This window comes from Condylura cristata, unplaced genomic scaffold, assembly GCF_000260355.1.
Source record: "Condylura cristata isolate star-nosed mole 26May11 unplaced genomic scaffold, ConCri1.0 scaffold00006, whole genome shotgun sequence".
NCBI lineage: Eukaryota > Metazoa > Chordata > Mammalia > Eulipotyphla > Talpidae > Condylura > Condylura cristata.
In genome coordinates this window covers 26062160-26073463 of record NW_004567107.1, presented here as the reverse complement: position 1 = coordinate 26073463, position 11304 = coordinate 26062160, and the positions used below count along the sequence as shown (strand labels likewise).

At 46.3% G+C, this 11304-nt stretch overlaps 1 protein-coding gene across 2 annotated transcripts in view; it reads left to right on the top strand.

Moving 5' to 3' along the window:
* The window catches only part of FRMPD1 (FERM and PDZ domain containing 1), a 75991-nt gene continuing 64687 nt past the window's right edge, over positions 1–11304 (top strand). Inside the window, exon 1 of one of the 2 annotated variants that reach the window (XM_012721456.1) lies at positions 1–17. The gene's annotated coding sequence lies outside the window, so the exon portion shown is untranslated. Of the gene's footprint in view, positions 18–7261; positions 7330–11304 lie in introns of those variants that run through there. The other variant, XM_004677978.2, reaches the window with a different exon arrangement.

The window sequence follows — 11304 nt, the reverse complement described above, 5'->3', positions numbered from 1 at the left end:
CGGCGCCTCCTCTGCAGGTAAGGGCGAGGACCCGGCGCCGCAAAGTTTTGGGGCGACTGCCGGTCCCCATGCCCCGGGCCTGCGTCTCGGGGAACTGCAGGCTGCCTGCCCCCGGCTTCCTCCGCGCCGCCCTCCGCCGTGCGCCCCGCTTGCACCAGCAGCCCCGGGTGACCTGCACCCTCCTCCTGTCCTCGCGCCCCGACTCCTGGCGTGGGGGCGCGTGGGTGGACTCGCGGAGGGCCTGCAAGGATCAAATCTTTGTACAGTATGAATGTTGCTTAAGTTTTCGAGATCTGCATGGTGTAGCAAAGAGCGGCAAATCGGGAGGCGGGAGACCTGGGTTCTGGTGCAACTGTCGGCCAGCCCAACTTTCTGAGGTACCTTGGAACAGCTCTCCCTGCCCTGTCTGATGGCCACACCTGAACCGGGAGGGGTTCGCCAGGGACGATCCGCTGAAGAGCCGTCCCAGTATTGCCATGTTATGAGTCGAGGGGAAACCCAGAGTATCTAAGTTCTAGGACTCCCTGGGGAAGGAGAGGAATGTTGGAACCTATATACGTCCACCTCAGGGGTCACTTCACTAACCTGCAGCAGTCTTGGCTGACCATTATGAGGCTCTGGGAATAGAGTGATGCTCCCTCTGAAGGTCGGGGCCCTGGCCTCTGGTGGCTCTCCTGCCTTCCACTGACTCTGACCTTGGGCAAATTTCCACACTGTTTTTCCCGCCTATAAAACCGGTGAAGGGTGTATGGTTGTGTGTGTGTGTGGTATGTAATTGTTGAGTTCCTACTGCTGTAAATTCTAGAGAAGTGGAATCTCTGGGCTTCTGTATTAGGGACACTGGATAGAGGCAATATTTGATAAAGAACATACCCAGCATTTGCAGATGGACGTTTAGAAAATACAAGGGGCGTTTGCAGTTTGCTTTGGGAGTCCTGAAATAGACATGGCAAGGATTGGTGAATGCTTGCCTTCCCTCCTTCAGTGCTTTGGACCATCATAAAATATTCAACAGCATAATGATTTGTTTTCAAAGTGGCTCATAGATCAGGAAGCATTTCTGTTTGTAAGTTGGTTATTTTTGTAAAAACCCCAAAATAGTCGTTTGGGGGAAAAATAATGCGCTGTTCTGGGGTCCTGCTTGAAGCTAGTGTCTGCTTCTTCCTAGTCTCAACCAATGGTTGGGCATTTTCCAGTCAAGACTATGTAAAAATCACACCTGGAGGGGTACTCTTCAGTGGAGAGTAACATAGGCATAGTTGAGCACCTTACAGTGTGGCAATTGCATCTTGCCCAGGACTGGTGATTCTGGTGCAGCTGTAGCAGAACAAGTACAGGTAGTGAAGCGTGACATCCTAGAAGGTGAACTTTGTTCTTGTTCCCTTGTGCGGCAATTAGCTTCTCCCAAGTGTGAGTGAAATCCATTACTATGAAAGGATTCTTATGGAAGTGATTTTATTATTTTATTTCCTTCCTAGACTTCCTGGTTTTAGGTTTCAAGCTTTATGAAATCAGAGGACTAGTGAGAGTGTGTCTTGTGCCCGGCTGGAAAATGGCAGAGCTGTGGTACATAAGTTTGCCTTTCCCAAACCATACTTTGTGGTTGAAATTAATGATTGTCCACAGCCTTTTATTGCCCAGATGAATTGGAATACCACCAGTCTTTTCCCTGTTCATTCTTCAGTGGTTCAGCAAACTCTTTCTCCTCACTCATTCAGGAAGAAACTATACAGGAAAAATCCTGACAGGCCCCTGCCCTCAGAGGAGCAGGTTCTAATGAGGAATGAAGAGGATTATGCCACACGGTATTCTGGGGTCTATCATTTGGGTCTTCTGAGAACCCAGAGGAGGGCAAGTTCTTACTGGCGAGTGTAGGGAAACCTGCACTGTGGAAGAAAGAAGAATAATTCAATGGGTGGTTAAAAAAAAAAAAAAAAGAGAAGGCCATTTTAGGTCAAGAAACTGGTGGGACCAAAGGTTCACAGGCAAAAAAGTGCAGTGTGTGGGAGACGCAGGAGGGGGCAGAACAGCAGACAGTGGAAGGAGGCCCAGGAGGCTTTGAAACTGGCTTTGAAGCAACACCATTATGGGTGTATTGGGCCTCTGAGCCTCATTTTCTGATTTGTAAAAGGGGATTAATAATTCCAGACACTCAGCTTCCATGAGATTATATGTAGAAGACCCTTATGGAGTGTTTGCGTACAATCGGTGTGTGATAGCAATGTTGCTTCATAAATGGTGCTGGAGACCAGTGACATACGGAAATGGAGCCTTTTATGACAGTGTGTCTTGATGTAGAACCTCACTACCAGAATGGAGTTCCTGTGACAAAGGGATCTGTGTTCAAGGGGTTGCCTCCAGACTCAAGGGGCAGGATGAACTTTTGATTATCTGGGGGGTGCTCAGATCTAACACTAAAATCAACAGCAGCCAATGTCCTGTAAATAATGTTAGATGGTGGGACTGTAGAGTAGTAAATCAGGAGACCAATCCCTGCTGCCAACAAATCACTATGTGTTTGAGAACCCCGAACGGGGGATTTGACAGTCAGACACCATTGCAAATATGCCAGTATTGTCTGTATATACTGCGAACTGGGTGCTGCCTCCCATCTGCCTTAGTGTAGTTGCTGGGAATTTAGAGTAGCCCAAGAAGTCCAGAACAGAAGGCTGAAGAATGACAGTGCAATGCTGTATGTCTCTGTGGCTTCCACAGCACTGCCTAGGTACATTCTTCCAACAGTTATTGGGAGAGTGGGGTTGAACCCCAAGTGTTACCAAAGCCAGCCTTGCCAGCCGGCTAGTGGGGCACCCAATGGCCAGCACCTCCTCCCTGTCCAGGTTGGAAACCCCAAAGCAGGGGAACCTAGTGCTCCATGACCTTGCCCTCTTCTGTGCCCTTTTGCCTAAAATCTCATCATTCACCAAGTTCTGTCATTTTTATTTACAAAATCTCCCTCAAGCATGTCCCCATCTTTCCTTTTCTCTCTGAACATCAGAGGGAGCCAAAGTGTGGCCCAGATACCTTCATGGGGTCTCCTTTGCATGGATGATGAAGTACGGAATTTCCATCAGGCCTCATGTCCTCCTGTCTTAATCCCGCCCATCCCCAGGCCCCTAGGCCTTTGCTTCCTTATCTGGGCCCCTCTGCCTCCTTGTGCCTCAGCCCCAGTGGTCTTGCCTAAGCTTGAAAATGCTGATTAAATCCTATGTGGGGCCCTCCCTCGTGGCGCAAAGGGTTAAAGCACAGTACTACCAAGCTAGTCACAGCCACTTTGCCTCCCACTCTGTTTCTGGTGAATCCTCTCACCGCCCCTGCACCTCTGGCCTATACCTCAGATCTTGTGAACATAAATAAATAAATCTTTATATTAAAAAAAACACAGAAAACAAATTCTATTTATCTTAGAAACTGTCTTCCGGATCCCCTTGTCCTCGGGTTTCCAGCCTCCCCTGATCTCCCACTACAATCAGTAGCTCTCATGGAGAAGCTATCACCATCAGCCTCTGTGGATTTTATGTGTGATCACTGGTGTATATGACCATGGCCTTGAGAAGCCCCTAGAGGTGACTACCCTACCAGGAGCTAGGGTAGAGGAGCACACTGTCCCTCTACTTCCACCTCACAGCCCTTCTCACAGAACCTCTCCGAGAACGTGCTTGATCTGTGTTTACTATACTGGGTAGACAAAACCCTGTGATTTCTCTGCAGTCTAAAAGGATGGAGTCAAGCCAGAAACAGAATGCCAATGTGTGGGGAATGTGGCCCTCACCCGTACTCATCTACAGCCTCCTGATGTAGGATTTTCGTTTGATGAAGAGCTGAGTAGCCTCAACAATGAGTCTGAATTTTGAATCAAGCTTTTCACTATGACCAATACAAATTATTTTAATAAATATATTATGTCAAATTGAACCTTCCAGTTAAATAAATTTGCTTATATTATAAAAGGATTCTTTACCACATCAAGGATTGGGTATGAAGTGCTTTCAACTACCAAATACACGTGTGTAATTATCACCATTCAATTTATAAAATTTTGATTTATATGTAGCTGTTGTAACAGCACTTCTAGTATAGTCTAAGATTTACAACAAACCTAATTATGTCCATGGAAGCAGAATAATATAATCTTAAATTTCTTTTGATAACAACAGCTTACATTATGCAACTCTACAGATATGAAGTTTTGGTTTTTAAATTAACTATCTGCTTAAAGTGCAATGGGAAGTCCAATTTAGGACTTGGCCAGTCAGTGATGGGAGGACAGTAGCCATTATTTTCACTGACATGACATAGTATTTTCAGGGACCCACCTGATGTTTGGAGACCTTTTTGCCAATAGTTAGAAATAGTTCAGGCTTCCAATTATTTCATAAACTGGCTGCTAAATAAATAATGCGTACCCTTAATACTGGTTCCTTTGGAAGAGAAGGAAAAGAAAAATAGTAATTGCAGACTAGAAAAGATTTGGTGGTAAATCTAAAAGTATGAAAGTATGTTCCTTTGACCTCTCTTGAGGAATTATCTAAGAAGCTCAGCCATTTCAGTAGAAGGGGAACATGGCAAAATGTCAAAGTCCTGAACCGAAAGAGCTTCAGAGGAATTCATCCGGATGCAACAGTGCTTAGTTCTCTGAGATTTTGACTTAAGAGAAGACAGATGTGCAGACAAATGAGAAATGCTGTGCTTCCTGTCTCCGAATGTCCAGAATGTAGGGTGAACGCTAGAGCTTGTGACACCCAGTGATAACCACACCCTAAAACCCTCTCCAAGGCTAACTTGTGGCCATTAACATATTCAGCTTCTCAGTTACTGCTTTGTTTCTTTGTACTAAATGTAGAATTCAGAAAGATATAAAAGAAAAAGCAATTATTAAAATAATGCTTATGGAATAATTCAGCTGGTAGCTGGAGTTGCTGTGATCTCTAGATTTCCCTAGAGGACCTCAAGCCCAGGCTGCCCAGGGCTCCCTGGCAATGGTGCTGCTGGCTCCTGGTCAGGTTAGAGGGTAATGTCTTTATGGAGATAGGGGCTCTCCTTTCTTCCTCCTTTGGGGGATCATTTTGTATGCAAGAACAGGAAGAATTGATTATTCCTTTTCCTAGCTTAATCCCGGTTAGTTGGAATGCTTAGTTATTCACACAAACTGCAGTAAGTTTCTAAGTGAGTGTACCCTGTCTATATGCCGAAAACCTAGATTTGCGAAGGATTTCTAGCCAGTAGTCAGAAACCTTCCAACAGTTGCCATCCCTGGAGACGATCCAGTGCAGCCTTTGTCTGGGGCAGGAATTCCCCTCACACGCCCAGCCTCTCTCTGCTTGGACCTGCTAATCCCTGAGGCACTCCTATTCCTCTGTCACTTAGCTCTGATATTTAGCAAGTTCATTGCGCTGCACCAATCTCTCTCTCCAGAAATGGCTACTCCATTGGCCTTGAGTCTCCCTTTGAAGCTCCCTCAAAGATCCATCTTCTCTTCTCCCCAAAAGCCACTTGGGCCCTATGGACATTTAAAGACAGGGATCAGGGCCCAGAGTCTTCACCTCTTCAGTCAGAGTGATCCAATTTTCCCAGTCACCTGAAAGAACAGAGCTAAGGATTGGACACAACTGTGCAGGTGGGGCCTGGCCAGGCTGAGGGGAGAAAGACTCCACAGCCTCACTGCAGTCTCTCCTTGGATTAGCATTCCCCCAGGGCCCCTCTAGAGTTTTCCTGAGTGCTCCCTCTTAGGGCTGTTCTCTGGGCCACAGGGGAAGGGCCACCATTTGGTGTGTGAGAGGCCTAGTGGGCTGCAGAAGATAGTGTCCGGAATCTTTGTGTGAGCCCCTCACTGGGACTCAGTTCCCTCCTCACTTTGATTACTTCCAAGGTGCTCTATCAGTTTCCTATGGCTGCTGTAACAAATCACCTGGATTAAAACAACAGAAGCTTCCCTTTCTAAAGTCCCCATTCCAGGTATCAGCAGGGCCACACTCCCTCTCGAGGCCCTGGGAGAATCCCTCCCTGCCTCTTGCAGCCCTGTGTGGCTGTCAGCATTCCTTGATTTGTGGCTGCATCCCTCCCATCATTTCCTCCTTCTCTTTTGTTTGTGCTAAATCTCCCTCTGGTCCTTCTTACAAGAACACTGGTCATTGGACTTAGGGCCCAACTGGAATAATCCAGGACAAACTCTTCTTCTTTTGAAGAGCTTTGATTGAATTACATCTGTAAATACTCTTTTTCCAAATAAGGTTTGGGATTAGGATGTGGACATCTGTTTTCATCGCTCTGGTGCTTCACTTTCTCTACTTTTGTGACTCTTTTCTCTCTAGTCTAGCTGTCCAAGGTCCCTGGCCTTAGGTGTTCATTTTGTATGTTTCGTATCTCCCCCTTTCTTCAGCCTCTGGCTGCTGCTGTGAGGCGGCTGAGGCTGCTCTAATAATCCCTGCTCCTTTGGCCTGGGTGGGACTCAGAGACTAGGCTGCCCAGGAAACATGGATCTTTCTGGTCCATTCCCTCATTTTCACCAGCCATCCTCTCGCTCATCAGTGGCGTTTTTATCATTGGGAAGTAGAAGCTGGGCTATTAAAACATTCATCTCCAGTTCTTAGATCGAGGGGAGATTTCTGCTGTGGATGGAGAAGGACACAGAGAGGAAGGTTTAATGACCTTGAATTTCCTCACTAATTCAGTCTGAGATTGACTCATTGAATTCTCTGTGCCCATGCACATGTCTTTTTTCGTAAAAAGTTAGGAAATGCTACTTCCCAACCCTAAAGTGTGTTGTGGTGTGATGTAGCCTTTCAGCCAGTCTGTTTCAGAAGTTCTAAGGTCCTTTAAATGGGATCTTCAGTCTGCTGCTGGATTCTTTGGTATCCTGATGCAGTGCACAAAATATACTTTTCTCCAAAAACAGTGGCACACTGTTTTGCAGCTGACATTTCAAAGGCCAAAAGTTTGGGTGAGCAGCAGTGTTGGGCCTGAGGGTTGGAACTAAGGAGAAGCAGAGAGGATAGTGGCCTGAGAGGCCCTGGCATTGAGCACTCCTGACTCTGCTTGTGGTTGTCACTGCTGTTCAGCTTGCTGGCCACACCTGCCCAGAGCATCCTCCTGGCCTCCTGCTCCTCCCAGTTCAATATCTGCATAGTGGTGGGGGCAGGAAGGGTTGGGAAGGAGGGAGGAGACAGATGAATCAGTCCCTACCCAGCCTGCAGCTATAGCAAGTCGGTGCAGGGCACAGTGCTGCATGTTACAGAAACCCATGGGAGCCCAGCGGAGGCCTGGGCAGGCCTTGGGCAAGATCCAGGAAGACTTCCAAGGGCGATTGGCATTTGAACTGAGCCCTAATGGGTGAGTAAGAGGCAGGGAAAGGTGGCTAGAGTACTACTCCCAAAAGTACCTTCAGCTGTGTCTCCACCGGGGTTCAGATTGCCTTCTTCCTGGCCATCCATGTAGACCTGACCTGGGAGAGCCTTGGGTTTGAAAGAGACATTAAGGATCATCTAGTAAGGCAGACAGCCTGACTGCGCTGCAAGGGATCCTGAGGGCGGGGGAGGAAGCAGTTCAGCAATTTTGGGCTTCTGATTTTGTTTGTTGACTTTAAAGAATGATAACTCCCCCTTTTTAACAAGGCTCATTTGATGTAGTCTCTCAGAAGTAACCCCACATCAACATATCCTGCTTTGTCTGAAAAACTCTTCCAGACTGAGGCTCTCCTGTTCTGCCCATTAGCCCTTCAAGGTAATACTCCCCAGAATGTGCGGCCACGGATGTTTCCATGTAACCCACCCCACTTGACTCTGTGTTTCCCTTGAGCAAGGGCTGAACCTTGCTGCTGCTCAATCCAGAGCCCAGTAGAAGACCCCATCCAGGAGAGGCTCGGGCTACAGGGGTGACTGATGAAAGGACAGTAACAGGATGATTTGCCTTACTTGCAGCGGGCCCCCAAATACCCACCCTGGCCTTAATAGTCACTGGTGGTATGCTGGCTGAGTCAAGAGTAAATGTGGGTCTGTCTGTTTGTTAGTCTCATCCCTGCTCCCCAGAGGGACTAGACTGATAACTGAGAGTTAGTGAGGGATGGCGCCTGCTGTCTGCATTTTCAGAGGATGGGGAGGTTGCAGACCTAACATTCAGCCTTTGAAACTACTGTCTGTTGTTCCAAAACACTGCAAACTTGATCAAATTTGCTCTTCTTCCTTGAGACCCTGTAGCCTTTGGACTAGTGTCAAAGAGGCAAAGAGGTGCAGGACAAAGTGCCCAGGCTTTTGACTCCATCAAACCCAGCTTACTAACTAGATGCATGTTGTTTGTTTTCTTATTTAACAAACTATCTGTAGGTTTTAAACTTATAGAAAAGAAGAAATGAGGAGTATTTGATTGTTTTTTTCTACCTACACATGGCAGATATTCACATGGTAGAAAAGAAAATGTTAATTTTCATTTTATAATCTCTAAAAGACTGTCATGGAGAAGAGAGACTTGATCGTGTGTTAGAGGTTGTCCAAAATCAATCTAATTTCTTCCCAGTCATCATCGCTCCAAATTCCATCAGCCCCTCAGCTTCCTAATTCCTCAAGTATCCTGGTGCCTTTGATTTCTTTCTCTCTTAAACCTACTAATTACTACCAACTCTCTGTATGTATCAAAAAGGTCACTTCCTTTCTTTGTGCCTCAGTTTCCCCTCTGTGGATTGGTTCTTTTCTAAGGTCCTTCTAGCCCCAATTCTACATTTGATTCCACAACATGGATTGATCATCCACTCTGTGAGTGTAGGCCCAGAGCCCATGGTTGGAGAAATAGTCATCACCCTTTAGAGGTCACAGCCTGGCTTGGGGACAGGCAAGACATCAGCATGGTGACAAATGTAACAGTAGGAAATGAATCCAAAGCTGAAGGGATCTGAACTCGAAGAGGGAAGGATCAGCCTCTTGAGAAATACACGGGCTCTTTGCCCAAAGGGAAGAACTATCTAGAAATGTTTGTTGTCTACATGAAAACAAAGATGATGGAAACTGGATCCTCCCATTGGCCTTGGGATTTTGCATTGAATTGGAATGCTCAGGATGGAAAATCCCAACAGAGATGGCATGTAGTAGAGGCCCTTTTCCTTCTCTTCTGCTTTTCTGCACAGAAAAAATTATTCCAAATCTCCAGAATATATTGACCTTTATGCACAGGGGCTCTTGGGACTTGCAGCACAGTTTAGTCAGTACCATGTGTGTGCCTCAGTGAGAAATGTCTAGGTAGATGCAGGAGTACATATCTAAAGAGAATTTATCTTTTGCTGAAGCAAATTCTCAAGGAAGGTTTTAATTTTTTCAGCTGCCTGAATGACAGTTAAATGCATACAACTTGTGCTCTCTCATCTCTTATATTTATTCTGCCAAATTTAATTGGTTAAATTCTATACGTTTTTATTGATTGTCTATTATAAATTAAATGCAGTGTTGAGAGACTAGGAGTAAGAGAGAATGTATCATAATCCAGAGGCGTTTTTTCTAGCAGTACTGATTAGCCCTAGGAATCAGTCATCTATTCAGTGGAGAGTGATAAGTATATTTGTGTGAGTGCCAGGATTCTTGCCTCAGCCAGAGAAGTAGGGAGAGATAGATGGTGAGGATGGTTCTCAAGAGGAATCGCTAGAGTCCTTGGAAGAACCAGCACTGGAAATGGGCCACAATTGCAAACCAGAGTTGCAGTACAGAAGGAAAACAGTTTTGCATGTGAATTTAGTAGGAACTAACTTGTCAGGCTTGTCCTTGTTTCCTTGTTCTCATGCCTTACCAATGAAAATATTCCTCCAGGGCCCTCCCTGGTGGTGCAATGAGTTAAAGCACAGCACTGTGAAGCTAGCAGCCACTGCAGCATGAGTTCGATCCCTGACCAGGGAGGTGACCCATATGGCGTGGCAGACCTCTCCTGTCTCGCCCACGGCTCTCCACAGCAGTGTACTTTGTCAGTCTGCCTGTTCTGCTCCTTACTCTGTCTCTGGTGAATCCTCTCATCCCCCACTCCTCTGGCCTTACCCCAGTTCTGTATGCATAAATAAATACATAATTTTTTTTCAAAGAAAATATTCCTTCAGTGCACAATGTTTTCTAACATGCCTCAGGACCTTCGCTCATGTCCCGTTGCCTTACTCCTTGTCTCTGCTCCTCTCCTTCGCCTGTCAGTAAGATTCTGAGTTGTCTTTCAAATCAAGTGTACTTCTGCACTGGGGTCTCAGTGGTGCTGGCTTTCCTAGCTTCTCATACGTTTTCTTTATAGTCCTCCCTTCTATGGTGCCTGGAGCATTACAGACCTCCCCAGAGGTACAGTGAATGAATGGATGCATGATTAAATGACTGATTATTGGGCTCTGCATCTGACTTCTGGACTGAAACTATGAAATGTTTGCTGAGAAAAGAATGGAGGGCACCAAAGTGAAAATGTGGGGGCAGGTGCTCAACAGGAAGAACACTAAGCTGCCCTTGGAAGTGGAGTGTGGGAAATATCCTTTGGAGAGGGAACAGAATGTCAACTTTCTGATGAATAGAAGTAAGCAGGGTTTTTTTTTTTTTTTTAAAGATTTATTTATGCATACAGAACTGGCTTACAGGCCAGAGGTGCAGGGGTGGTGAGAGGATTCACCAAAGTAGAGATCAGAATAGGCAGGTCGACAAAGTACACTGCTTAGGGGAGCTGTGGGCGAGACAGGAGAGGTCTCTTGAGCCATGCGGGTCACCTCCGGGCTGAGGATCGGACTTGCACTGAAGTGGCTGCGGTGAGCTTGTTATGCGGAGTCCTAACCCATTGTGCCACCAGAGAGGGCCCAGGTTTTTGTTTTTGTTTTTAAGTACTAGGGGAAACACTGCAAAGAACTGAAAATAAAAGCAGTAACACTTTCTTTAGAACTCTACTGAGTTAGGGTCAGTGAGCAGGTGGGGGAAGTAGCTCTCCCGTCAATGGGGGAGGAAGACTGGGATAAACTTTCTGGAAAGTTGTTTGGCTATCTGTTTAAAATGTGCGTAGTCTTTCACCTGACGTTGTCGTGCCTCAGAATTTACCCTATGAGAATGACTAAAGACGTCATTTTTAGGACCTCTCTGGGGTGCAGTGGGCTAAAGCGCAGCACTACAAAGTGGCCACACGCCAATTCAATGCAAGTTCAATCACCTGGGTGGTGATCCACAAGGCCCAGCACAACCCTCCTGTCTTGCCTGCTGCTCCCCTCAGCAGTGTCCTTCCTCAACTGCCTGTTCTGTTCTCTACTCTGCCTGTATCCCCGTTCTGTATGCATAAATAAGTAAATCTTTTTTAAAAAGAAGTCTTTTTAAAAAGTAT